This window comes from Ochlerotatus camptorhynchus, unplaced genomic scaffold (genome assembly GCF_037179485.1).
Source record: "Ochlerotatus camptorhynchus isolate MF236.1 unplaced genomic scaffold, CSIRO-AGI_Acam_v1.1 ptg000614l, whole genome shotgun sequence".
Classification (NCBI taxonomy): domain Eukaryota; kingdom Metazoa; phylum Arthropoda; class Insecta; order Diptera; family Culicidae; genus Ochlerotatus; species Ochlerotatus camptorhynchus.
In genome coordinates, this window is record NW_027041093.1 from 71,505 (window position 1) to 96,303 (window position 24,799).

The 24,799-nt window shown below is 37.9% G+C and overlaps 1 protein-coding gene across 4 annotated transcripts in view; it reads left to right on the forward strand.

Moving 5' to 3' along the window:
* The window catches only part of Antp (Antennapedia), a 118,216-nt gene that overhangs the window by 38,988 nt on the left and 54,429 nt on the right, over window positions 1–24,799 (forward strand). Inside the window, exon 1 of one of the 4 annotated variants that reach the window (XM_065237388.1) lies at window positions 17,262–18,291. The exons of the other annotated variants lie outside the window; for them this stretch is intronic. The gene's annotated coding sequence lies outside the window, so the exon portion shown is untranslated. Of the gene's footprint in view, window positions 1–17,261; window positions 18,292–24,799 lie in introns of those variants that run through there. 4 annotated transcript variants of the gene reach the window in all.

Here is a 24,799-nt window from a genome sequence, read left to right on the forward strand (position 1 = left end):
GCCATCGGAGTGGAGGTGAGCACATCACTTGGCCCAATCACCATCATCGCGGCCTACTGCCCCAAGAAAACCAACATCAGGGACGGGTCGTCAGTGGCCCTCCGGAAAGACATCATCAAACTCACCCGGAGGAGCGGGAACTTTATCATCGCTGGCGATCTGAACGCAAAACACCAAGCTTGGGGCAACGGTCGGAGCAATAGAAACGGCATCATCCTCAATGAAGACCTGCAAGAGGGCCACTATACCGTCTTGGCCCCGGACTCTCCCATCCGGTTGAGTCGGTCTGGGGTCGATGCGACTATCGACATCTTCGTAAGCAACATGGGACACAACGTCTCGCAACCTGTGGCATTCCAGGAGCTGAGCTCGGACCACTACCCGGTGGTGGCCGAAGTTGGATTCGAAGCTTCCCGGCGCAACTACCATCGAGTCAACTGGGCGCAATATCAACACTGCGTCGACACAACCATCAACTACGATGTCCAACCGGGCACGTCGGAAGATGTTGACCGGTGTCTACAAACCATCGAGGAGGCGATTTCCCGGGTCACGGAACAACACGTGTCAGTATCCAGACAGGTGAGTAACAGCCTGAAACTTGACAGCCCTACCAAAGATCTCATTAGACTCCGTAACACCATTCGTAGGCAGTACCAGCGTACTGGCCTGCCTAACTTGAAGACCAATTGTAATCGATTAACAAAGATCATTCAGGCAAGGATGGTGGATCTCAGAAATAACGATTTTGCTAGTAAGATCCGCTCTCTCCCAGATTGTGCTAAGCCCTTCTGGAAACTTACAAAAATTCTTAAAAACAAGGCTAGGCCCATTCCACCACTGACCCCACTGGATCGTCCCGGCGACCCAGTGGTTCATCTGATAACTTTTGAAGAGAAGGCTGCCGCGGTAGGTCAACACTTTGTCAGCTCCCATAATCTCGGACAAAAAATCGTCAGCCCTCATGAATCTGAGGTTGCTGTAAATGCAACCAATGTTCTTCAGATTCCTAACATTTTTCCAGAGGAATCCGAGATTAGGCTGACAAACTGTTGGCCTATATAAAACCATCTAAAAACATGAAGGCCCCAGGTTTCGACAACATCCTGAATCTGGAGCTCAAACACTTGAGTTTCAGATTCTACAACCATCTGGCACTGATGTTTAATCAGTGCCTCAGACTTGGCTACTTTCCCTCGTGTTGGAAGTCAGCTAAAGTCATACCCATCCGGAAACCTGGGAAGGATCCGTCCTCTCCTTCAAGTTATCGACCAATCAGCCTTTTCTCAGGGTTATCAAAACTGTTCGAAAGAGCAGTGTACCACCGGCTCCTAACATCTGCCGATGAAAACAACTTGTTACTCGAGGAACAGTTTGGTTTTCGGAAAGGTCGTTCGACCGTCCACCAGCTGACTCGAGTAACAAACATTCTCAGACGGAACAAGTCTGTTTCGAAAACATCTGCCATGGCGTTGTTGGACGTTGAAAAAGCGTTCGACAATGTCTGGCATGATGGCCTGGTGTTCAAATTGCAGCAGTACGGTCTTCCAATCTTCCTAGTGAAGATAATAAACAACTATCTATCAGACAGGACGTTCCGAGTCCCTCTGAATGGCATCACATGGGATGCTTTCAACATCGGTGCCGGGGTTCCACAAGGAAGCATCCTTGGCCCCATCCTATTCAACCTGTTCACCTCCGATATGCCGGCTCTCCCTGATGGTGGATCGTTGTCTCTGTTCGCAGATGACACATCCATCGTCCACAAGGGTAGGGTCATCGGAGCTCTGACTGCCAAACTTCAGAGAGGCCTAGACGTCCTGTCTGAATACTTCAACAGCTGGAAGATCCGTATCAACGCGGCAAAGACCCAGGTCATTATCTTTCCACACTCTAAATCTCCCAGACTTGTTCCGTCGGAGAATAACAAGATCTGCCTGAACGGCACAGTGGTGAAATGGTCCAAAGAGGTCGTGTACCTCGGGATAACACTAGACAGCAAGCTTCTTTTCAGGGAGCACGTTGACAAAACGAAAACCAAGTGCAACATCTTGATAAGATCGTTGTATCCACTTATCAACAGGAAGTCAACCCTGTCCCTGAAAAATAAGCTTGCTGTCTACAAACAAATCATCCTTCCTGTAATCGAGTATGGTATGCCAATCTTTGAGACTTGCGCAAAATGCCATCACCTCAAACTCCAAAGGATCCAAAACAAGATCCTTAGGATGGTCCTAAACAGTCCCCCGCGGACTAGAAATTCTGAGATCCACCTCCTGGCTGGAATTCAGACATTAGAAGAACGGAGAGTATTCATCCTGGAAAGGTTCAGAGACACCTGTCTGAGATCAAATCATCAGATCATACGTGATCTAGCACGTTAGGCTAAGTTATACTCGTAGTTAGGTAGGTTATCACCCCCAAAGGGGTATTCTGTAAACTAGTTGAAAAACGCAAATATTAAATTAGAATATCAAATTAAACAAAGATGAAGAGCCAGATAGGCTAATCATTTAATATGATAAATGAATGTACTATCATAATCAACAGAAATAAACATAATTTTACTACTACTACTCAAATTCCTTTTTCTACACAAAACAAAAGCTCCTGCTGCAGTTAACAAGTAAGATTTATTATATACTATAAGACCACTTAGTACTACGTCGCCATTGCGTACAGTCCCATAGGACTGTCCCTTGTAGTTTTATGATGATGATGATGATTACCTGGGCCTCGCTTTGCTCAGTCGGTAAAAACTCAGCTACAAAGCAAGACCATGCTGGAGGTGGCTGAGTTCGATTCCCGGACTGGTTTTCGGGTTGGAAAATTTCTTGACTTCCCTGGGCATGGGGTATGATTGTACTTGCCAAACAATTGTACTAATGCAAAATGGTACAGGCATCGAAAGCTCTCAATTAATAACTGTGGAAGTGCATCTAGAACACTAAGTTGAGAGCACGCAATTAGCTAATATGCGATTAGCAATAAGCTTGAAAAGCTAAGAAGAAGAATATATCAATATATCGATTAATTTATTTTACCACAAAATTTATTTGTTTATTTGGAACAATTCTGAGGCCTTCGATAGCCGCCTAGCCTAGTCAGTAAAAGCACGGTACTACAAGGTCAGTGGCGGCTAGTTCGATTCTCGGTTCAGTCAAGTAAATCTTTAGGGTAGGAAATTTTCCCAACTTCCTTGGGCATACACACTTAGAAATTATCGCCGACTTCGGTAATTTTTAACCGAAATCTGAACAGTTGAACTTTTCGGTAAAATTTATGCAATTCAATTCAATTGCTTTTCAGCTACTTTGAAACTAAATATCCACTAAAATGACAAGATTTTATCATTTAAACAAGGTTGAACATGTTTTGATATTAATTTCAAATTCAATAGCATTTAAAATGAGAATCAAAGTTCTACCGAACGTTCAGCTGTTCTGATTTCGGTAAAATGTACCGAACACGGAAACAAAATCTTAGTGTGTAGAGTATCATTTTGGTTGTCACACAATTTTATAATTCATGCATTGGTTGCAGTGAACGTAAAGTTTTATTTCAAAGGTAAAATTGAAGATTGACATAAAGATGTACAACTTCTTCAAATACACCATTATCCCCTCTTCTCGCAGCATAATTAAAAAAATAATAATGCATGATTCTAAAGCGGTTGATCACTAAAATAAATAATTGGGAGCAATTGACGATGCTTTAACATTTTAATTCACAGCTTCAAACTTTAGAATCTAAAAGTATGGGTAAACCCCAAATCAAGAAATAAACCCATTGTTTGCATTCGGTAAATCAACCCAGAGGAGCATATCACAGCTGGAGAGTTGCGGAATCGTAGCAACGCCAAAAGCCAACGACGGTATAATGACAATATAAATGGCTCATGCTCGCTCTGTGTGCAGCGTGACTTCAGACTAGCTGCGTTTGTGACGCGTTTACACATTATAAATAAATAATTTCGTAGCGGAAGGATATAGGAATTCATGAATCATCTCCTGAAACGGATAAAATATGACAGTTTTGTGTTGGCCTCTGCTCCACTAGGCAGCACAAGAGGTGCATTAAGAGATTACATCGTGCTCAACCACTGTAGAGCGTATTCCCAGTCCACGGAACAAATGAAGATAAAGCATATGGATCATTCTCGTTTAGTGATTATGAGCAAAACCGGAATGGCTAGACGCCCTGCTCTGTCCAACAGGAAGTCGCAGTTTGATCAAACATCCTGTCGTGAATTTCTCCAAGGATTACCCGTGAAGTTTTCAGCAGAGAGCGAGTTCTCCGAGCTAAAGCAAAAGGATGAGTATGTGAAAAAAAAAACTCGGAACCTGCAAGCAATAATTCATATTAACAACCACCCACATATACACATCACCCCTACTCAAAAACACTATTTGAATAGTTGTCAGCCGTAGTCTAAAACCAGGGTTGATGCATTTGATTTATGGCTCTCAGGACAAACAAAGTGCACGGTCAGGTTGGCAGTTTTTGCGATTTGGTTGCATCTACGTTTCCTAGATTCCATTACATTTTTGCATACCACGAGCATGAACCACTGCTACGATGCCGAAGTGTAACACTTGTTCTCCACATATGTATTCGTATATCACGGTTTACGGACTTTGCTCCAACTAACTTTTGCTTGTGGGCTTTCTGTGAACATTCCATGATATCAATTACTTCGTGACTATGAGCAATGGTCACTAGACTTCGTCTACTTCCATACGAGTAAAAAAAGAGAACGGTCAAATTTCCATATGAACAAAAAAATATCCAAGGAGCACCAGGAATATACTACCAATGTTACATCGTCCACTCATTGCAGCCAACCATCCAAGCTGCATTGTTTTGATGAAATGAAAAATGAATCACTTTCGACAGGGTGCTCAACTTAGATTCAGTATTATTCTTCTCAAATGTTTGGTAAGACCAACCTTGTACACACACACACACACACACACACACACCAAGTGAAGTGGTAAACTCTTAACCATCTTCATTGATTATCATTGCATGAGGAAGTTGTTGCAATGTGCAGCATATTATTCATTTTAAAATGACGACAATTTAACCAGCTGATATACCGCACATAATAATGCTTATTGCTTGTAACAAAACGAAAAAAAAAAACATCAGCTAACAGTTGAATTATGCAAGCGAACGAAAACTGGAGAAGGAAAGGGGACAGCCACACTCCGCACAATACAGAAAAAATGCACAGAGCAAAAACTCACTTTCATGTACCCTCCTTCAGCTGGACATAGTGACGTATGTCGGGAATAAATTGGAAACAGGCTCGCTCACGCGAGCAGAGCGCAGAGTATAAGAAAATTAAATTTATTGTGAGAATTTTTATATCAGTACACACCAGCAAACCGGCATCGAAACGGGTCGCGAACCGAATACGTAGAAGTGGCTCAACGCAGTTCTCTGTAGCAACGATGTGAACGCTTTTTTTAAGTGATGTTGAGTAATCAATTTGCTCCAATTGACCAGATGACTTAGTGGTGGTCTTAACAAATACAGTCAGTTTACAATAGTTGGTGCGAGACGGATAAAAGTCCACCCTAGCGTATGTTGTCAAGGTATGATTCAATAAGTTCATACCTATTTCATAAATCACACTACTAGAGTATCAAAACTTACAACTCGGAAAGGAGGTACGAAGGTAATACGAACGTAGCACATTAAAACATAGCTAATCAATTACAATTGCTGAACAACTGTGATATTTAAAACATATTTACGTATTTATATTTATATATAAAACAAATATATATATAAAAAAAAACATACATTTCGGTCACACACAAAAAGATAATGGGGTAGCATGGTAAGCGACATTCCACAGGCTGTGAAACTTTCTTCCCAATACTGCTGACCGTGCCATGTATCCCCTAAACAAAACGCAAACCACTATCATCACAGTGAACCGGATTTCAGTGCCCTTCCGTAGCCGGACAACATGGAAAGTGTTCACGTGTTATTCGCAGAAATACAGATTTCATCAATGAAATTGAATTGAAATTCAATTTATCTGTTTTCCAGCAGGATATTACACACGATTTTTGCATTCTACCGCTCCATCGGTACCGATGCTCTGTGGCCTGTTCGAAGGGAATGCATGCATCCGTCGTTATTGTTGTCGCCGTCAGCCGATGATACATGGACGTTTAGATGAATCTAGGGTGTTAGAGAGCGCGCCAATGGTTCAGCCGAAGGGTGTTTGAACATTATTTCATCCTATATCTAGCTGATATTGACAAGCTTCGGGCAAGCTCCTGCTGCTACCGTTGACCAATACGCTATTTGGTACCCACGCATAGTGACGATGTTGAATATAGATATTTCAATAGCCATCCCATACCATCTACAAAATTATGCGATGAAAGCGACTAACGTTGGTTTGAATAAAGAGATAATGCTTTGGAATGTCGTACAAAACAGTTGTTCATGAGAAATTTTAGCAGTACCTCACTGAATAGCTAATTATTTTCAACCAGTCTTTCGCCACCCATATAATGACAAGAAAATAAATAATGCGTTTCCTTCATCACCAGACTACATGTAAACTCTGCTCACAGTAATGACATATTACTTTCATTTAATTATGACATCTTCATCAAATCAGGGGCTGTTCAAAAACTACGTAGACACTTTATTGAGGGGAGGGGAGGGCAAGTGCACAGCAAAAAGATCAGACTTCTACTGGTGATGTGAACATCTTTTTACGTGCATGTAAACTACCTTTTTATGAAACTAGCAACTTGTAAGAAATGTTGCTACAAAGATGGACGAATACAATGAAATATTTCGATTATTTCATGGAAAGTCTAATAAATTTAAACGATCTGCAATGTAAACTTTTATAATATATGACGCTCCATTTATGTGCATCATAACATTACACTACTTTTTCGAACGGTCCATACAAATTAAAAAAAATATATATACATGATCGATTGTCTACTTGAGGGGGGAGGCAGAACCTCTCATTGTCGGTGTGCATAGTTTATAAACAGCCCCATTAAAGTTTGTTCTTTTGAAACGTGATAGGATTTAAAAAAAAACAAGTACAGTAAAATTTGAGCAATCGGCCTTTAAGGGGAAAAGGGACGTCATTGATTTTTGAAAATTCATTAGCAGCTTTTTTTTTCATTTAAAACTGAAATTCTGTCAATAATAATGTGTTCACTGTGTTCCGGTACACAAATAAAAAAATCTCAAGTTTGACCATCGCGTAAAATCTCCCCTCGTTCAATTTTGAACCATAGTTGGCATAAACAACGAAATTGTTTGCAAGCTTGTAAACAACATTGCAGATTTATACGTTGTAGCGCACAAATTTACATGAAATGTTGTGTAAACTTATGGCAAATACAGCGTTAACAACGTGTGCGCTATATATCGCAAAAATTTAGATGGGTTTTTCAAACGGTGTAGGCAAGTAGAATGCTATGAACACATTTTTATGAACGTAATTTTAAAAAAATGTATGGTATTTCCAAGCCGGAGGCTGCACAGTTTGGAAAAGTCGTTTTTTTTTTCTTCCTTTGGTTTGTTTTTTCCGTCGATCTTGTTTTCCGTGCTGAGCACCAATGCTACCGACGTGCCAGGAAGGCAGCTCCCACACCTGGACCCTACCTATCGACCCATCAACTCATGAACCGGGGACCAACGGCTTTACTTCCCATCCGAAGGAAGGCGTGATCAGAGATGTTATGCCTCAGAACATCCCGGCGGCGCCGACTGGTATTGAACCCAGGCCTGCTGGGGTGAGAAGTAATCACGCTTACCACTACACCACCGGCGCCGTTTGTAAAAGTCGTGTAAGCTTATGTTACAAAGATGCACATAAATGAAGCGTCATAGATCTAAAATTTTTACATTTTAGATCGTGATTTCAAGAAATATTACAAATATTGTATGCAAACATTCATATTTGTAAGCAATATTTCTTACAAGTTGCTATTTAGTTTAGGTGAAAATGAAGTTTACATGTATGAATGTTTGCGTGCATCGATGTTTACATCAGCAGTTAAATTCAATTTTTTTTTTCTGAGTAGGTTCGATTCCCAGTCAGGTCGAGGAACTCTTTTGCCTTGGAAATTGTATTGACTTCCCTGGGCATAGAGAATAATTGTGCTTGCCACACAATAAATATAAACTAACTCAATGGTTGGCATAGAAAGCTCTTAATTTACATCTTTGTAAGTGCTTCCAGAACATCTTCCAAGTTAACAGCAGCGAAACGCTCGCAAAAGAAGCGTAAAAGCCTATAAGAAGAACATATTTCAACTTGGTCCATATCCCATTTAACTACACCATATATAGTGCAAACTATCGTTTTTAATATTGAAAGAAAGTCTATAAATAATCTAGTAATTTTCTACAGTTTGAATGCTTTGGGCTCCGTAAATACTCCGATACAAATTATGCTGACAGTTGGAAATTCACTTTTAACACGCTTGTCTTGCCAGAAATTGACTCCGAAACAGTATCCAATTTTACCCGGTGCAACTGGACGTTTCGCACGTGCGAATTGGAGTGAAAATTTCAATTATTCAGCCCTTTCTGATTTTCCCCGGCTATATACCAATACAATCGATTGCACCGGCAGGGGAAAATACCGCTTTTCATTACTTGATGTTCACCCATACTGCTTTTTTCCCAACCAAACTTTTGCAATTATTTTATATTGATGATTTTTGTGCCTCTCTTCCTCAGTTGGATATTGTTGGTTCCATTCTCATTATATGAAGCACATTCTGTGTCAGCAAAATGTGTCATGGGTTTGTCGTTCATTTTTTTATGTTCATAGTATTTCATTATTCTGTCACGGTGCTTGCTGACTGGAGAGTGCCATGTGCTCATATAGCCTAGGCATAGACGGAAAAAAAGTACCATACCCGTATTTCTGTGCAGTTCAACTTTAACTTATAGATTTTTTCAACGTCAACATCAAACTATAGCAACTATACAAAAAAAAAAACAAATCAAAGTTTTTAGGGATCTGACACAATAACCGTGTCCTGGCGAATTTTAATGATTTATGATATCACCAGTGGATTTCATATTGTACATTTTCCACTTTTGGTTTGGTTTATAGATAGAATCTCAAATACTGATAGCATTCACGTGTTACATTGAAGTTCATTTGCCTAAATATTGAACCATTGTCGCAAAATTCGTTAGCCACAAATGGGAAATTCAACAAAGCTTAATACAATTAACGCCAAATAGTAACGTCATTCGGAGAAAGGGCCGCCAGGATAAATCGTTAGGAGCCCAGAAAATGAAACGAAAATTTAAGGATGTAACCCAAACGTCTATCAGAGATAGATTGATGAGCTTCCGCATCCCTACGGTTGCGCAAACACAGGTCCTCGTACGATGGATTGTCCCTCCCTTCAAAGAGACCATCATCCTTACGGAAAAATGTTTCCCCCTTAAAATGAACCAACTAGAGTGAGAGATGAAAACAAAAAGATTTAGTCAACAGAGAAGTGAAAGCGACTCATTTCATATAATGCTTTCGGAGTTTTTTTTTCACAAGGGTGAACAACCAGTTACATGTTTGACAGTGGTAGGTGTATAAAGGTGGGGCTTCAGATATTCTAGTGAGAAAAGGCACGGTATTACCAAGCCGGAGGCGGCGGGTTCGATTCCCCGGTCAGGTCGTGTATTTTTTTCATGTTGGAAATTTTGCATCTAGAACACTAAGTTGAGAACCAAAAAAACGCTCACTACAAAACCGTGAAAAAAAAACTAGAAGAAGAAGAAGAGAAGTATAATCAGGGTTTAGTATTTTATTTTGTATCAATATTCAAATTAGTGAACAGTTTTTCTGGCCCTAAAACCTCTCAAATGTACGTACCTTACCAATAAGCTAAGGCGTTGATGGCCTCTGCTAACCGAAGAAGTCTCCACTCTACTCGTACAATGGCCACGCGTTGCCAGCCTCGTAAGGGTCCGCAAGTCGTCTTCTACTTGGTCGATTCACCTTGTCCGCTGCGCGCCTCTTCTTCTTGTTACGTGGAATGTGTACACCCCCTTATGTCAATGTCATCAAAATGATTTAAGGAAAAATGTCATGTCATTAGTTTCCCACATACAATTTAGTAGTGACCACCTCTGCTTGCAACCAAAAAAATTTACAAATTTAAGTTTAAAGGCAAATTAGTTTGGTTTTGCGCTTGTTAACGTCATTCTTTATGTGCATACGAAGATTGAGCTCACATCAAAATCAAATGAATTTTGTAGATATTTTTAAATATCTCTATTAAAAATCTATGAACAGTAGTTGTACATTTTTGTTTGTGTTCTGGCAAATTTTTGGCAGGGTGCAACTTTGAATATTAATTTACAAAGAAATCAATAGAAACATTTCATCCAGCAGGGATACATGATTCTTGAAGTGGGGACCCATGGCCGCTTCTTCAGGGGCCTTTTGTAAAAAGCCCGGAATTGATCAATGTATTCCTTGGCACTCCTTATGATATACAATGGTTTTTTTTACATTAACATGTGATTTAGTATCACATGATGGGTTTTGGCTGGTTTTCAGTCCATCAAAGTACCAAACTTATCAGACAATGTTCCGAAAATATCTGAGGAACCAGATGTATGAAGTTTATATTTCACACTTGACACCTGAATAACTACAAACTAGTGCTTGTTGAACTAAAATCGATAATATAGTCTTTGGTCAAAATAGTAATTTCTGAGAAAATTGAGTTAATTTGAAAAATCTTAAATCTACACTACCGGAGAAAAGTAGAGCTTTAAATTTTCCGGATGTGCATGAAATTTTCTAAAAACATAGCTGATGGTTGGTCAAGCATCTAAGACTTATCGGTATGATTTTGAGTTTGCTTGACAGAATCTATGTGAAGCATGTGCAATTTTAGTAAAACACCTCTTTTGTATATCTTTTTTAAAACTGACATTTTTTGAGGCAAAGTAAACCCAATAAGCAAAAATTTTGCTCAGTTCTCAATTACTTTTTTAATAGGTCCCATGTATATTAGCCGATCAAAAAATCGAAAAACTTGATTCGCTTTTTACTGTGACCAGAGCGGTATTTTCACAATCACGATACGTGCGATCTTGAATTTAATCTTTGAACTTTTGACTTTAGACAGTAATACTGCAAATCAGCTCGTGTTAGAGAGCGAATTAAGTTAATCGATAAATGGATATAGGAGCTATTCAAAAATGATTCCAGAATTGAAATCTAAGTATGGATCTTTTATATGTTCTTGGATTTACTAAAGTCCATTCGGCAAGGAAAAAGATACATCCGTTTTATTTTTTGCACCATCATTAAATTTAGATTTTTTTCAGTGTGAATCTATTTTCTGAAAAGACAATCTAGTTTCCTGCAACTTTGTCTCAGACGTCATTTCGATTAGATAAGCCATTTTTGTACTATGATTTATTGAAAAATATCGAATGCGCTATTGGCTAATGGTTGAACTCCAGCACAAACTTAAAAATTTTAAAATTATTTATTGATTATACCATCTGAAAAAGCTTATTTAATCAACAGCTAATTTGAGCTACTTGATATAAAAATAAAAATAAATCGTTTCCGTAAAAAGCAAACAACGAACTGCGACTAGAGTACTGGATACAGCTGACAAAAATATTACACATTACTGGCACATTATTCGAAAAAATAAAACTCATCTTAATTGAAGAAGATGTTGCATCAGCTTACTTGTTTCTCATCTCTTACTAAGTCTTTTATATTTCAAATTATATCTGCAATTGTCTAGTATGAAAATGCAATTCCTTTTGTCTCTTTATTAGTTTTTGTTTGTTTTGTTATTCCGTCTCAATGAGTCTCATCGTCACGCACAGGTCACGATAGCCGGTCGAACTCCAGACAAATCTAGAAACGCACTAGCGTTCGTACTGGCGACAACGCTTTGATGAGACAACGAAACCCCACCCCCAAGCTACTCCCCTGATCATATTCTTCGACAATGTACCGCTGTAACCTCGGGTAAGCCAAGAGTGTTCAGCTCAATTCATACAAGACATAGAATTAAGTGAATTTTGTTACAAACAATGAATTTATCGGCTCCGTAAAGTTAACTTGATTGAGCATTCCATAAAAAAATAAACTAGATAACAAATAATCTATCTTAGATGATGTTAGGCGTAACATTTGAAAACGACTCAATAGCGTTTGCAAACAAAACTTGTAAGGCCCTTTCCACGTGAACCGACGAACGCCAACGCAAACCAAAGGGAAGAATTTCCCCTACCCAGTAATGTTGTTAGTTTGCGTGGGCATACTTTGGTTCGCGTGTAAAGGCCTTGCAACTTTTGTTTACAAAAGCTTTTGTGCCGTTTTAAAATGTTACGCGAGATGTGTCATGCCTAAAAAAAATAAAACATCTGCGAAGAAGCAAAGAGTTTCTTGCAAATAATCCGATTATATACATATCCTAAAGTCTGTTGCTGAGGTACTGATTTGAAGTGACGCTTACTCTACAAAATAAATAACAGCCCATGGGCACTAATTATATTGCAATATAACGTAAAATTTTGATTGATTTATTGCTTCTTTGTTGGACTATAGTAATGGCTTCGGTGCAAAGTGAACTTCGTGGCTATAATTTATCTTTAAAATTCCATCTCAGTCGCTCACGAGACGAGCTTTATGGATGGTGAACCAGACGAAAAAGGATAGCAAAAAAAACCTTTTCCGCGCTTCGATTCTTGCATCAAACTTATCTCGTTCACGTGTTATAGCTTGACCAATGTATCGATTAAATAGTTGTTACCTGGCCTTATGACTGCTAGCATGGAATCGAATGCTAGTCGACTAGATCAGACCCGACTTTCAGACTTCATCCTCGCAGGCGTTGCCATCGCACAAAAAGTTTATTCCAACCGTTCTCAGAAAACCACGAGAGTTAAATATACACACACGGATAGGTTGATTTTGATAAAATATTGTAAATTATAGAGTCTGCAGGAGAGCAATCGATATCCTCGGAATGATGAATTACCTTGTGAAGTTTGTCGATTCAGAGAAAACAAAAGTAAAATGAAGAAAAAAATATCCGCTAACCATGGATCAGTTATCCCTAAAAGTGATGCGAATCGTTATCGTGCTGATAGTTAAGCACTCATTTTTGTTGAGGAATATCGAAGCAGTGCTTAAATATTAAGAAATAATATAAAATTTACTTGAAGCAAATCGATGCTTATTCGAATGATAAAACGTAAACAAAAGTATCCAATACCGAGTAACAAGTAGAGTATCTTTCAACATATTATTTTAAGTTTTTTGTAACACTAGCGTGTAGCAGACTCAGAGCTCCGGAATATTCATGAACTTTGCGCAGTTTTTAATCATATGCAAACGCTATCAGTAGACGAACGTTTCACTGGAGCATTTCAATTTTTTGGTTTATTTTCGGAGGTTATACTGCCTCTTTCACAGCACAATTCTATAATACCGACAAGAAGAGGTGGTACAATATTTTGAAATGGTCCTCTTTACTAAAAATAATACATCAATAAATATTAATCACATTTTTTAGTCCCGTAATATCAAACTTTTGCTTCGAATAAAATAAAAACATAATTTATTCATATAACACCAAACTGATGACACTGTATAGTACTAAAAGATTAACGCTTATATGACGTGACGAACTCCGACCAAAAATGTTCACAACAGTAGAAGTTCTCCCAAATGAGTTGTCTTCTCAGAGCAAACAATCGATGTAATTTGTCATACGAACGCGAATGTGTTGCAACCCTTCATCGAAGTTGCGTTCTACGATTATGATAACAATAAATTAAAATGTTCGTCCAGTGTTCTCTATGTTTGTGAGAGCATGCGGACATGGTACGCGTTCAAAATTGATTTATTTATTTTCATATTTATTTGTCCTGCTTCGCTGATACGCACCTCATGTTTCAACATTGCACTCTTCAGCGGTGTAGGTAAATAGGACTTTTTACAGCAGCAGTATGAATATGGAATTATTTGTAATGTTTGCAGTTCTGATTATCCACGACCAAGCTAGATGTAGGAGTGAAAAAAAATGTGATAAATCATTGTTTTCTGCTATTTCTACCTGCCTTTGACCCGCCCGCGTAAGGCTAGAAGATACCTTAGCAATTGATGTTTCAATCTACAGCTAATCATTACCAGATTACATAGGACCAGATCTCGTCGGCTCGTTTGAAACACATGTGATTAATTCATCTTTCTTCTTTGCAGGTATAACCACTGAAAATGTCTCAATCTGTCTGGTGTTGAGGTAATTTTAATGTATTTGTTGGGATGCAACCGCTTCATATCGAAGTGGGAAAATCGCCTACCTGCTAAATGGTCTTGACCCATGGGATTTTAAAATACCTTCCAAATATTTATATACATAGGATTTTTCTTACTTAAAAAAAGCATGGATCCAATTCAGCATCTCTTGAAAATAATTTCATGTAGGGTGGTCGCAACTGACAACTAATTTCCTAAATATTTCGTTATACAAGCGTTACTTTGCATATAACGGAGTTTGTGATGACATTTTTCAAATCAAGATTTCCAATAGAGCACAAATATGACGAACCTACCGTTTTCAGCAAAATGGACGGTCACCCGGGAAACTTTTCAACAAAGTATCTCGCATACACATCCATATATCTCAACATTCGCTCTCGTGCTGGTCGCCTTTGGTACTGGAGGGTAAAAGAGATAGCACATTTTTTTATGCTACATCAGTCTCAGCGACAACATCGTCATCGGGGCTGTTCGCAAAAGTAGGGGAAGAAACACAGCATTTTGATTGATGTGCAGCTAAATGAAATGTAAAAAGTGTGATGGACGAATGACGAAATGAATGATGGGAGGAAAACGACCATGTTCTGTAGGTTTATTTCCCTAGCTCTTGCGTAGGTAAACTATAATAGAAGTGTTGGTTGCTATACTTTTTGCCATGTATTTAATAATGGAACGAACTGATATTATAACTGCCATTAGTTTCATGTACTGAATGTAGCAAAAGACAAAAATTACAGTGTAGGTTTGATGTGCAAAAATGTGTAAATGATGGATTCTTGTCACAATGAGTTATGTTGGTCACATTGTCCAATAGTTGCGAAAAAAAAGCGTATGTTGAAATCAACAAAATCCTGAAATTGTCATACTCATATGACAAAATGTAAAACAATCAATCATGCACGTTTGATAGAATAGCAACAAGCAATGAGCTACCAAAGACACCTACAACAATCCAGAAATAAATTATTCACCATCGAATGTCATCATCGGGGCAAGAATACGTTTTCTCACAATAAATAAAACGGTATGAGGAACATCGTACAAGGAATACAACCAGAATCTATTAGGGTATCCATAAATAAAAATTCGGTAGAAAGGTGCCGGCGGTAACCACTACAGAAGAAACTCACTCATACAAACTCAGCTCTACATTCGGTTGGATCGATGATGATGATCTCGTACATAAACAAAACATAAATCTTTCACTTCCTCTGTGAGTTCTCCGCTATGCTCAGTACACAACGATATATTCACACCTTTTCGCAGACGCTAGTACCCATTGATAACTAGAACAGAGTGTCAGGGTCTCACTGTCTGTTGTGGGGTTACATCGCTTGAGCGCATGGTTCTCAGCCGCACGGATACCTAGCGCAGACTGGGATGGCGCCCATTTGTACCAAGGTTGCATGGGAATATACTCTCACACGTGACTGAGAGACAACATCCTATGTAAATGTGTGCGAGCGCCACGCTGGTTGCACAAAAATAAAATATAGTCTGTTTACATTAATTTATCATAAAGGGAAACGCGAGTCTAGGGCTACCAGCCAATATGTTCCATTAATATATTGCGTTGTCCATGTGTCCTGTGAATGATGTTTAACTAAGGAATAAGAGATAAACTAGCCTTCGGCAAAAAATCTCTAAAATAAAGATTTAAAAAAAAAGTTCTTGAAGTGAAAAAACACAATAAAATAATATATTATAATATTATACAATCTAATATAATAAAGTAAAATTTAATAGTATACCCTAATACAAATGTTATGGTTAATTTGCTTAACGACGTGTTCGGGGTATCATAGAAGCCATTTGTGGAATAGTTCAATAATTTGGGTTATCGTTCGTTTCTGGTAATGTTTTATTAAGGTAGATGTATTTAACATATTTGAAATGACTATATTCTTCATAATTCGCGTTAAGTTTAAGTTTCAAAACAATTATATTTATGCAATTTTTAAATTTCAATTCAATAACCGTGCAAAGTTTTGCAATGTGCATCAAGCCTTTTTTTAAGACAGCCGCGAGAGGCCAATTTTTAATCGCCCATAGGATTGAAAGACCGTGCTTAAAAAAATAAAGGTCAAATTATATTGAACATCATATGAAAGAGATTATTTAAATTTTATAAATTTTTGGCAAACAAAATTAAGTGTTTATAAACGTTTTTTGCAATATGTACTTTCTACTTACACAGATGCATACTTAAATACAGACACAAATATCATAATCATTGTTTGGATTAGCCCAACACAAATTGTTTAGTTTCAATATGTCTTGTATCATATTCATCACATTGTTTGCATATCAAACAAATTCACCATCAGCTTATGTCGGTTCACCAGTAATTGTTGTAAGCTAGCTAGCTAGCTAGGTTTTATTTTCCGTCAACCGTTTTCCTCCAGCCATTAGTTCAAAGCAATTTACAAAAATGCTGTAGAGTACTGGTAGCCCTAATCTAGTCGACCGAGCAAAAACTTGGCAACAAAGCATCGTAGAAGCATGCTTCCCTGCTTGTATCGCTCCGAAACGTGATCGGGTGGATTCACTTACACAAGCTCACCAACACAAATACAAAACACTCAGCTCGTGATATGTACACTCAGTGGCACTCCTTCGAGTAAGTAAGCATGTTTTTCGACCCGTCCGTTTGGGTTGGGATGCGTTGGTTTTCATTCCAAACTCCTGCCCGAGGCTGCTTCACCCTGACTGACTGATGTTACTGGGCTGCGCTTTGGATTTCTATGCCATTTTCCCTTTCTGTCTTATGCTGTTGCTATTTTTCCACCCAGTTGGCTGCATCAGCTTGGAGAAGAGTTTCATTCACTCATTCGTTCGTCGATCGCTCGCAATGCTCTCGGAATCTATACACACGTACAGTAGAGGATTGGCACACTCTGGCCAACGTTTGTCGGGGTTTCGTACAGGCCAGCAACAGCAGAAGGTACATCAACGGTGCGGAATTGTTTGATGTGTGTTGTTGCTTTGGCACGGTCTAACTGGCTCGTTGCACTGTGTTCTGCTCGTACGATACGCGCGGTATTCGTCGAAAAGCGACCCTCCGCAACTTGCAAGGGAGGAGAGTGTGTGCCCGGTTGTTGCGAGTTGTGTTTTTTCAAGGGATTTTTCATTAGAGAAGCTTAGTATTTGCATGACATTCGGGTAAATAAGACATAGCGAATAAGCCACGCGCGACAATGGAAATAGCTATTTTTCGCGGGTGACGAGTGTACGATATGCAGTGTGAAGTATATTGTGTGGATTTTTATTTCTTATTGATATTGCACATATCAAATCAGTATTTATTTATTTTTTCTATAACAACTAAGAGTATTTGTGAAGTAATTTGATGCAGTGAAAACGTGTATGCCTCTGTCACAGTTGATGTCGTTATTCAAGTCTCGCATCTAAATAAACCGCGACTGCCGTGCATGTCGGTTTCCTCAATGGAAGAAACCCGTGACCGTGATTAGCGTGAAATAATCTCAAAGAATTACAACTGATTAAGTTCCTACAGTCGTCAAGCTGCTTTGTATTGTGCCAGAAGAAGTCCCGCGGTGAAAATAGATAGAAAGTGTTTCCTAATTATGTGTCTTCAGGTTGGTAAATCCCTTCCGGTTGTGTGACACAAGTTGTACGGCGCGCGAAGAAAATCAGCGCCAGCGAGCAACAAGAGGGCAGAAAGTGAGAATCGAAGGCAAAAAATTGTAAGATTTATGATTCGATTGCAATCGTCGTACAGAAAACCGAGGAAAAGGCGACGCAAGAAAAAAAGAGATAATTTATTAGTATTGGATTCAAATTCAAATAAAAAAGAAAAGCGAAGAATAGAAAGGAAACCGTATTGGTGACAACCGCAGAAGATGGTTCTCTAGAGAAAGTGAGAGTGGCAGTTTTGGCTTTCAATTAGAAGCAATGTGTTGCGGAAGGAAGCGTTAAAAACGCACATCGAACTGGGAAGAAAGGTAAAAGATCAAACCTACATGATGCATTAACTACTACAAATTGATATCTTGTTATCCTCCGCAAAAAAATGAATGGCTTTAAGATTTATGAACAGCCTATCGTTGAAGCGCAGGAAAGTGTATCTTTAAAATGTGTGACTAATACAATGAACAAAGACAATCTAATTCTTGGACTCCTTACCCACAAAAAATAAACGAATTCCTCTCTGTCTGGTCAATACAGAAATGTCCAACTAACCCAAATTCACATGTCTTATATATGAACTCAAAAATACGTCTGGAGAGCAGTTTGTATCTCTCTGACCAGCGTTTTCGAATTATTTTATTCATGCGATACGTTTTATATAGCATACATTTCTCGACCACAAGCTCACCCGCGGCTGCCGTTTATTATCTGAACACCGGTGTTACTTTTATTTTCGACAAAATATTTTGTTGTAGCCGCAGCGCTATCCCATTCTTCCGGAGTTCTTCTTATCCGTTCGTTCGGTGCCACAGAAGAAAGAACGCTGAGCAGAAGTAATTTATTGTCAATTTTCTGGCATTATATATTCTGCGCGCGCATTTGGATGTAACGTGTTCTTTGAGCCGATGTGTCCGAGCCCGATTTAAAAATTGGATTCACACATATGCAGATTCCTGAGGTGCCATCCCAACACATTTATGGCGGTTATTGATTCAATAACAAAAACACACACGAGTACGTTAGCGATTATCAAAATTGTTAAACTTATAATTTTGTTTAAAGTCAACTGAACTCAAGGTCAGTCTGATGCTTTATTTTTCTTTAATTCACCGCTCAATCAGTAAGTCCTATGGTGGCAATGTCAATGTGTGGTGGAATACTGAAGCTTGAATTTTTTAACTGTGCTGGACGTTGTCCAAGGAGGTATGCAGAGTGATGTTTTCTTTTTCCAATGAATTTATATTATAAAATCCACAGATGATCTGAAACAAGTCATTTGCGAGTGGGAATTTACACACTACAGCCCCTTTGCTTAAAACTTTTATTCGATGTGTTTTTATTTGTTTATTACATATTTTATAGAAGTTTGATGAAAAAGCTGATGAAGATGATGTTGACGATTGTCCCACCTCTTACAAAAGAAGAACGCCATCATAAAGGAGGGGGGGGGGGGGCATAATAATAGTAAGGGTATTCAAATGCGTATCATAAACGTATAAACCTTTGTTGATACACTTAAATGGACCGTGGTAGTTTTAAAATAGTGTTAAAGTTTACGATGCGCTACTTGAATTCCACTAGTGTTTCATTCTCGTGTGAGGCTTGTGGAAAGTTTTGTGAGAAAGTGATGTATTCTTATGTTTTTACATACATGTCACAATCAAAAACTTTTTTTGGTTTTTTTTTTGTTTTTTTGTATAGTCACTTTAACACTCTAGGGTAATTTATTTATCCGGTGATGATATTTGAACGTGAGAGGCAGAGATGTAAACTACTACACCGGGGCCGTCCCCACAATTCGAAAATGGTTCATTCGAATACTCTCCATTTAAGCTTTTTGCATTGGGCACTAAAATTACAGAACTCTCAAGACATTTGACATTTAAATAATATTTTAATGTAAATGCTCTATAAGTAATTATTTTTTAAAGTAGTAAAATTTTAAGCAATAAAAAATATGTCACTTATTTAAATTAAAATTAGCGCACATTAATTGTTGAAGCGTTAAAATCTCCAATACTGCTTAACGGATCAAAAAGCGTATCAGAAACATATTAGTTATTTAAATAGGAAGCAAAAATACAAATAAATTTCTACTGTTTTGCCGTTAAGCTCTAAATTAACTATTATCAAACCATTTCAACATTTTCAATCCTAAATAATTGCATGAAATATGATGTTGTAGAAGTCCACAAAAAAAATACGGTAAAGCCGGGAGATCTGGGATCAATGGAACATCACTTTAATATCGGACGAGGTCTTCCTTATCGTGAAGACGTTGTTCTTTCGACTCCTACGCTTAACCCAGTAAATCGACTCCTACGCTTAACCTAGTAAATGCTTCAAGTGATACGAATTTGATATTATGTATTATCAATAAAGTATTTTGTTTTATATAATAGGGAAAATGAGTGCTTTGGCACTTCTTTATCTATTATTGTCAAGAGGGTAAATTAAGTCCTGGAGCGCTGATTTTTTGCATGAAGCTGCATCACATTCCACAGTATCGTTTTATAATACAAATTAACACTCTAAGACTTTATGAACCCCCTAACGATAATAGGTAAAGAAGCGTCGAAGCCCCATTTCCCCTAGATTTTGTCAATAATTATCAACATAAATAAATGTTAAAAATCGTGGTAGTTAAATAACTCATGAGTGTTTTTATTTATTAATTTATATTGGTTTACATTTAATCAGGATGCCCAGTGAACCGAGAAATCGACGAAACCGGGAAGAACTGGGAAAAACTTTATTTCGATGACAGATCGGAAAAAAACATCCTTCTTCCTCCATTCGGAAAAAAATTACGATGATCAAAATCATTGAAAAAAAAATCATGATCCTTGGACTATCCAAAATTTCCAAGATAAAGCAACTTTGAAGAACTATTAAGAGAACTTTTTTTCAAAGCAATTTTGAGGAGATCAGAATTCTAGGGATAACATCAAAGTATTTCAGAGAACATTTTCAAGGGTGTTTCGGGAAGAACTAGGACTTCAAGTTTTTTGTGTGAGTTCAGAGTAAACTTTTTAAGAAGCTCTGTACAATTCTATGACGATTGTGAAGAGGGTTTCAGGATGCGAGAAAAAGGGTTACAATACTACAATTTGAGGATACAATTCCAATGAAGTCTTGTAGAGGAAAACCTGTTTTAGTTAGCGATTTAAATTCTCGCCATTCTCAAAAGGGCGTTACACCGTCATATATTTTCAGCATATGCATTACATGACAATTAAATACATTAAATAGCAACAAACAAAACAAAATATAATTTTAAAGATCAAAAGATAAAACTTAAAACTAATACAATAGTGAAGAAAAAAAAAACGTTCGATAAGCCAAATAAGGAAATCAGCTCTATTATTTGGTATCTGGTCTTGTAGAAAGGAATAAAATTATCAGGTAGCAAAATTTGTTATCCAAAAACTATATTTGATAGGGGCTCACATGTTCCTCTTTTGTATAACGTTATGAAATTATACATCAACAATTGTGGGTCTTTCAATTTAACATTATCATATCAATGATCTGTTTTGAATGTGTGAAAAAACATGAACATAAGAATGAGCACGAGCACGAATATGATTGACCGTCTACGGTTGCTAATCTGTTATTGCCTGATCTGTACAGAGAAGCAATAGATGATGCTTGGGACTAGAATTCATCGTCAATGTTTAAAAACTAGGCAATACCAGCGCCTGCCGCGCCCGAATGCAGGTCAAGAAAGGAATGGGTAGGAATGACGTGACGTGACACTCACTTTGATAGAAGCCGAGGATTCCTCTGTACTTCCACGAAGAATAACTGGGATGTTTGGTAAGAGGGTTGAGTTTGCAGCAGGGCTCGTTTTGAAAAACGATAAACTGAATTGATGTCCTAACGATCATATAACGTGGAGGAGCTTGAAATTGAACCCACGGTCTTCTGCTCAGTAAGCAAAAACGTTTGCCACTAGCCAAAGAGCTTCTTTTTAATCATGGGCCCGAGATTAGAACCACGATATTCTGCTCAGTAAACAAAAACGGTCGCTCTAAGGCCACCGAGCCTCTCAAATCACATCATACCGTTACCTGACTTATTGTAACCATTAAACCCCGCACCGAAGATGGAGGAGGTGGATAAATGGCGGTGGATAAATGCGGGTTGGACATTTTAACGATTTCCTTTATTGAAAGATTTTTAGCCAGCTGGCTACTTCATCTTATATAAAAGTTGAAAACGTGCTTTGGATGCTTATGATACTCGGCATGAGTTATTAGTTGTGTAGAAACAATGAAATGAGAAATATAGTATCTTTATCAACACTGCTTTGAATCGCAGCTATATAGCTGCGATTCAAAGCAGTGTTGATAAAGATACTATATTTCTCATTTCATTGTTTCTACACATATCTATACTAGTGATGGTCGAGTTTCGGTTAACTGATTGAAATAGGTTTGATCGTTAGAATAAAATTCAAGTTCGGGATTAACTTATTAAAAATATCGGGCTTCAGATCATTAAAAAAACAGACTGTTTGGTACAACTTTTATCACTATTTACTTTATATAAAAGATGTATTAATTACGCGTCTTTTCGTTTCTTGTTTATGCATTCCTTGCAGGAACAAAATTGCCAAACTTTTCTTGACATGGTCGATTACATTAAAAAGCAAAGACCGCCTGCAGTTTGACAATAATATTGATGATGTGAATACAGAAATATTGTCAATACCGTTTGTATTTTGCGTTTCTATCTGGACTTCTCAAAAGTGCAGAATCGCTAATAAAAGTGCAATATTAAGTTTTATCTTCTTTGTACTTTTTCGTTATTAGCTGTGGAGTAATTACACCGAAGGTACCAACATTTGTTTTTTTTTTTACTTTTTATTATAGAGATTTTTAGCCGTAGGCTAGTACCAACACAATTTATCGTCGAGCGTAGCATTGTGGAGTAGAATTCTTACTCACAAATCATTCCATCGAGCCTCACAGCTAGTTTGTGAGCGAAGGGGGATACAACTATAGTCGCTATATTTATAGTCTAGGGGTATAGAATTTCGATCTATCAAACAGCGGAACCAATTCAATATATTGTAGACCAACAATTGAAAAGGTACTATCAACTTTTATAAACAAAACGTTGATGATTCTTTCCTCGCCAATCGAACGCAAATTACCAGCATCATCGGACAGGGTAAACTTTCCCCAACCCAAAGATGATGTTAGTTTGCGTAAGCGAGCTTTGAGTCACGAGAAAAAGGTTTCCGAAGTATTTTTTTTTTGCAATATAGCGGATGTGCCAAACATGAAATTTGTTAACTTCTGAAGCACGCATGCATTTAAAAAAAATTGACATTAGTTAATCATTAACTGTTTGATTTAGAACATGGACAGTTTCTTATTTTGTAAATATGTACATTTGAAGCAATCCATTTTCAATTTCTCACACCTTCACGGAATTCTAAGTACACCACTATTCAGAATGTTAATTATCAGCTAGTAATTAAGAATTATCATAATCGTGCGCGCTTCAGAGGGAGCGAATAAAAAGTGAACACATGGTAAAATTAATCCTCACCAAAACATACAAGATAACGTAACAAATTGACTTCAGATAAACATGATTCCGTTTCGCTTCACAGAACGACGACTTCTCATTGAAACTCGTTCGTACATAGGCACAACTGGCCGGCTGCAATAGTAGACCCACCAGGTTCGCACCGGGCATAAAAAGTGAATATTTTAATTGAATTTTTAAGGCATGTTCAAGTGTATGCATGTGGTGTGCGTTCTAGCGTTCTAAATTATTTAATATAATACTGTGAAATGTGCTCACTTTACATGCTGTAATTTTAAGTTCAAAAGTAACTAAAGGTAGCATTAAAACCGTTATCGACAACCTAAATAGTTATTCATAAAAATATGTTGCATCAAATGGCTATCATTTACACTACATGATGCTCTTCATTTAAAACAAGAATGTTGCAGAGGAAGTGTGAAGGAAATATAAATTACCATCAAAATTACACATTTTTAAGCAGCCCACCATCATTGACGAGCGAGTGATCTTATGTACACGATGCGCTTGATGGTTTCTTCATGTTTTGATGTGGATGCAGGAGCCTTCATAATAATGCATCTATAATTTGATAATCATTATAATTACTGGTCAGTACCCCCTGTAATATGATTTGCGTGCTATATGAATAGGATGCAATACAATTGTAGGAGTCAGATCATGCTATGAGCCACTGATTTTCGCAACACGCCCTGCTGCAACATTGTGCAACATAGTATTCATGGAACATCCAAATTTGCGGTTATGATAATGTAACCCTTCTACCTTGGATCGCACGCTGGATGCCGTCTAAGGCAAATCGTGCTCTCGTCCGTCTCGTGGCTTCGATCGTTACGATCAATAATGAAGGAGGAATGGGCGTACAGATTGAAAACTTGTACCATTGGTTGCCCTACCTTCAGGCTTCGTTTGGCGTGAGAATGTGAGCATGTGTAATTTCCAAAGACTGTAATTTTCTGCTGATTCTTTTTGGATTAGAGGCTCATTTTTCATATTTTCCGACCAGTAGAAATTATAATGTCGGCTGCAACAATTCCGCAAGTTGTTATTATAGTTGTAGCAACACGAGCGAATAAAGTTACTACAATGATGCATTGACATTACAGTACCGATTGAATGATTCGGTATAGAGTTGACTTGAATTCATTTAATTTCCACTCAAATTTTCTGACAAGGACTGGCGCTTTCATGAAATAAAAAAATGACCAAGGGGAATGCAACGGTTTGTTTACCTTTTTAGTTGTCTTAATGATTTATATA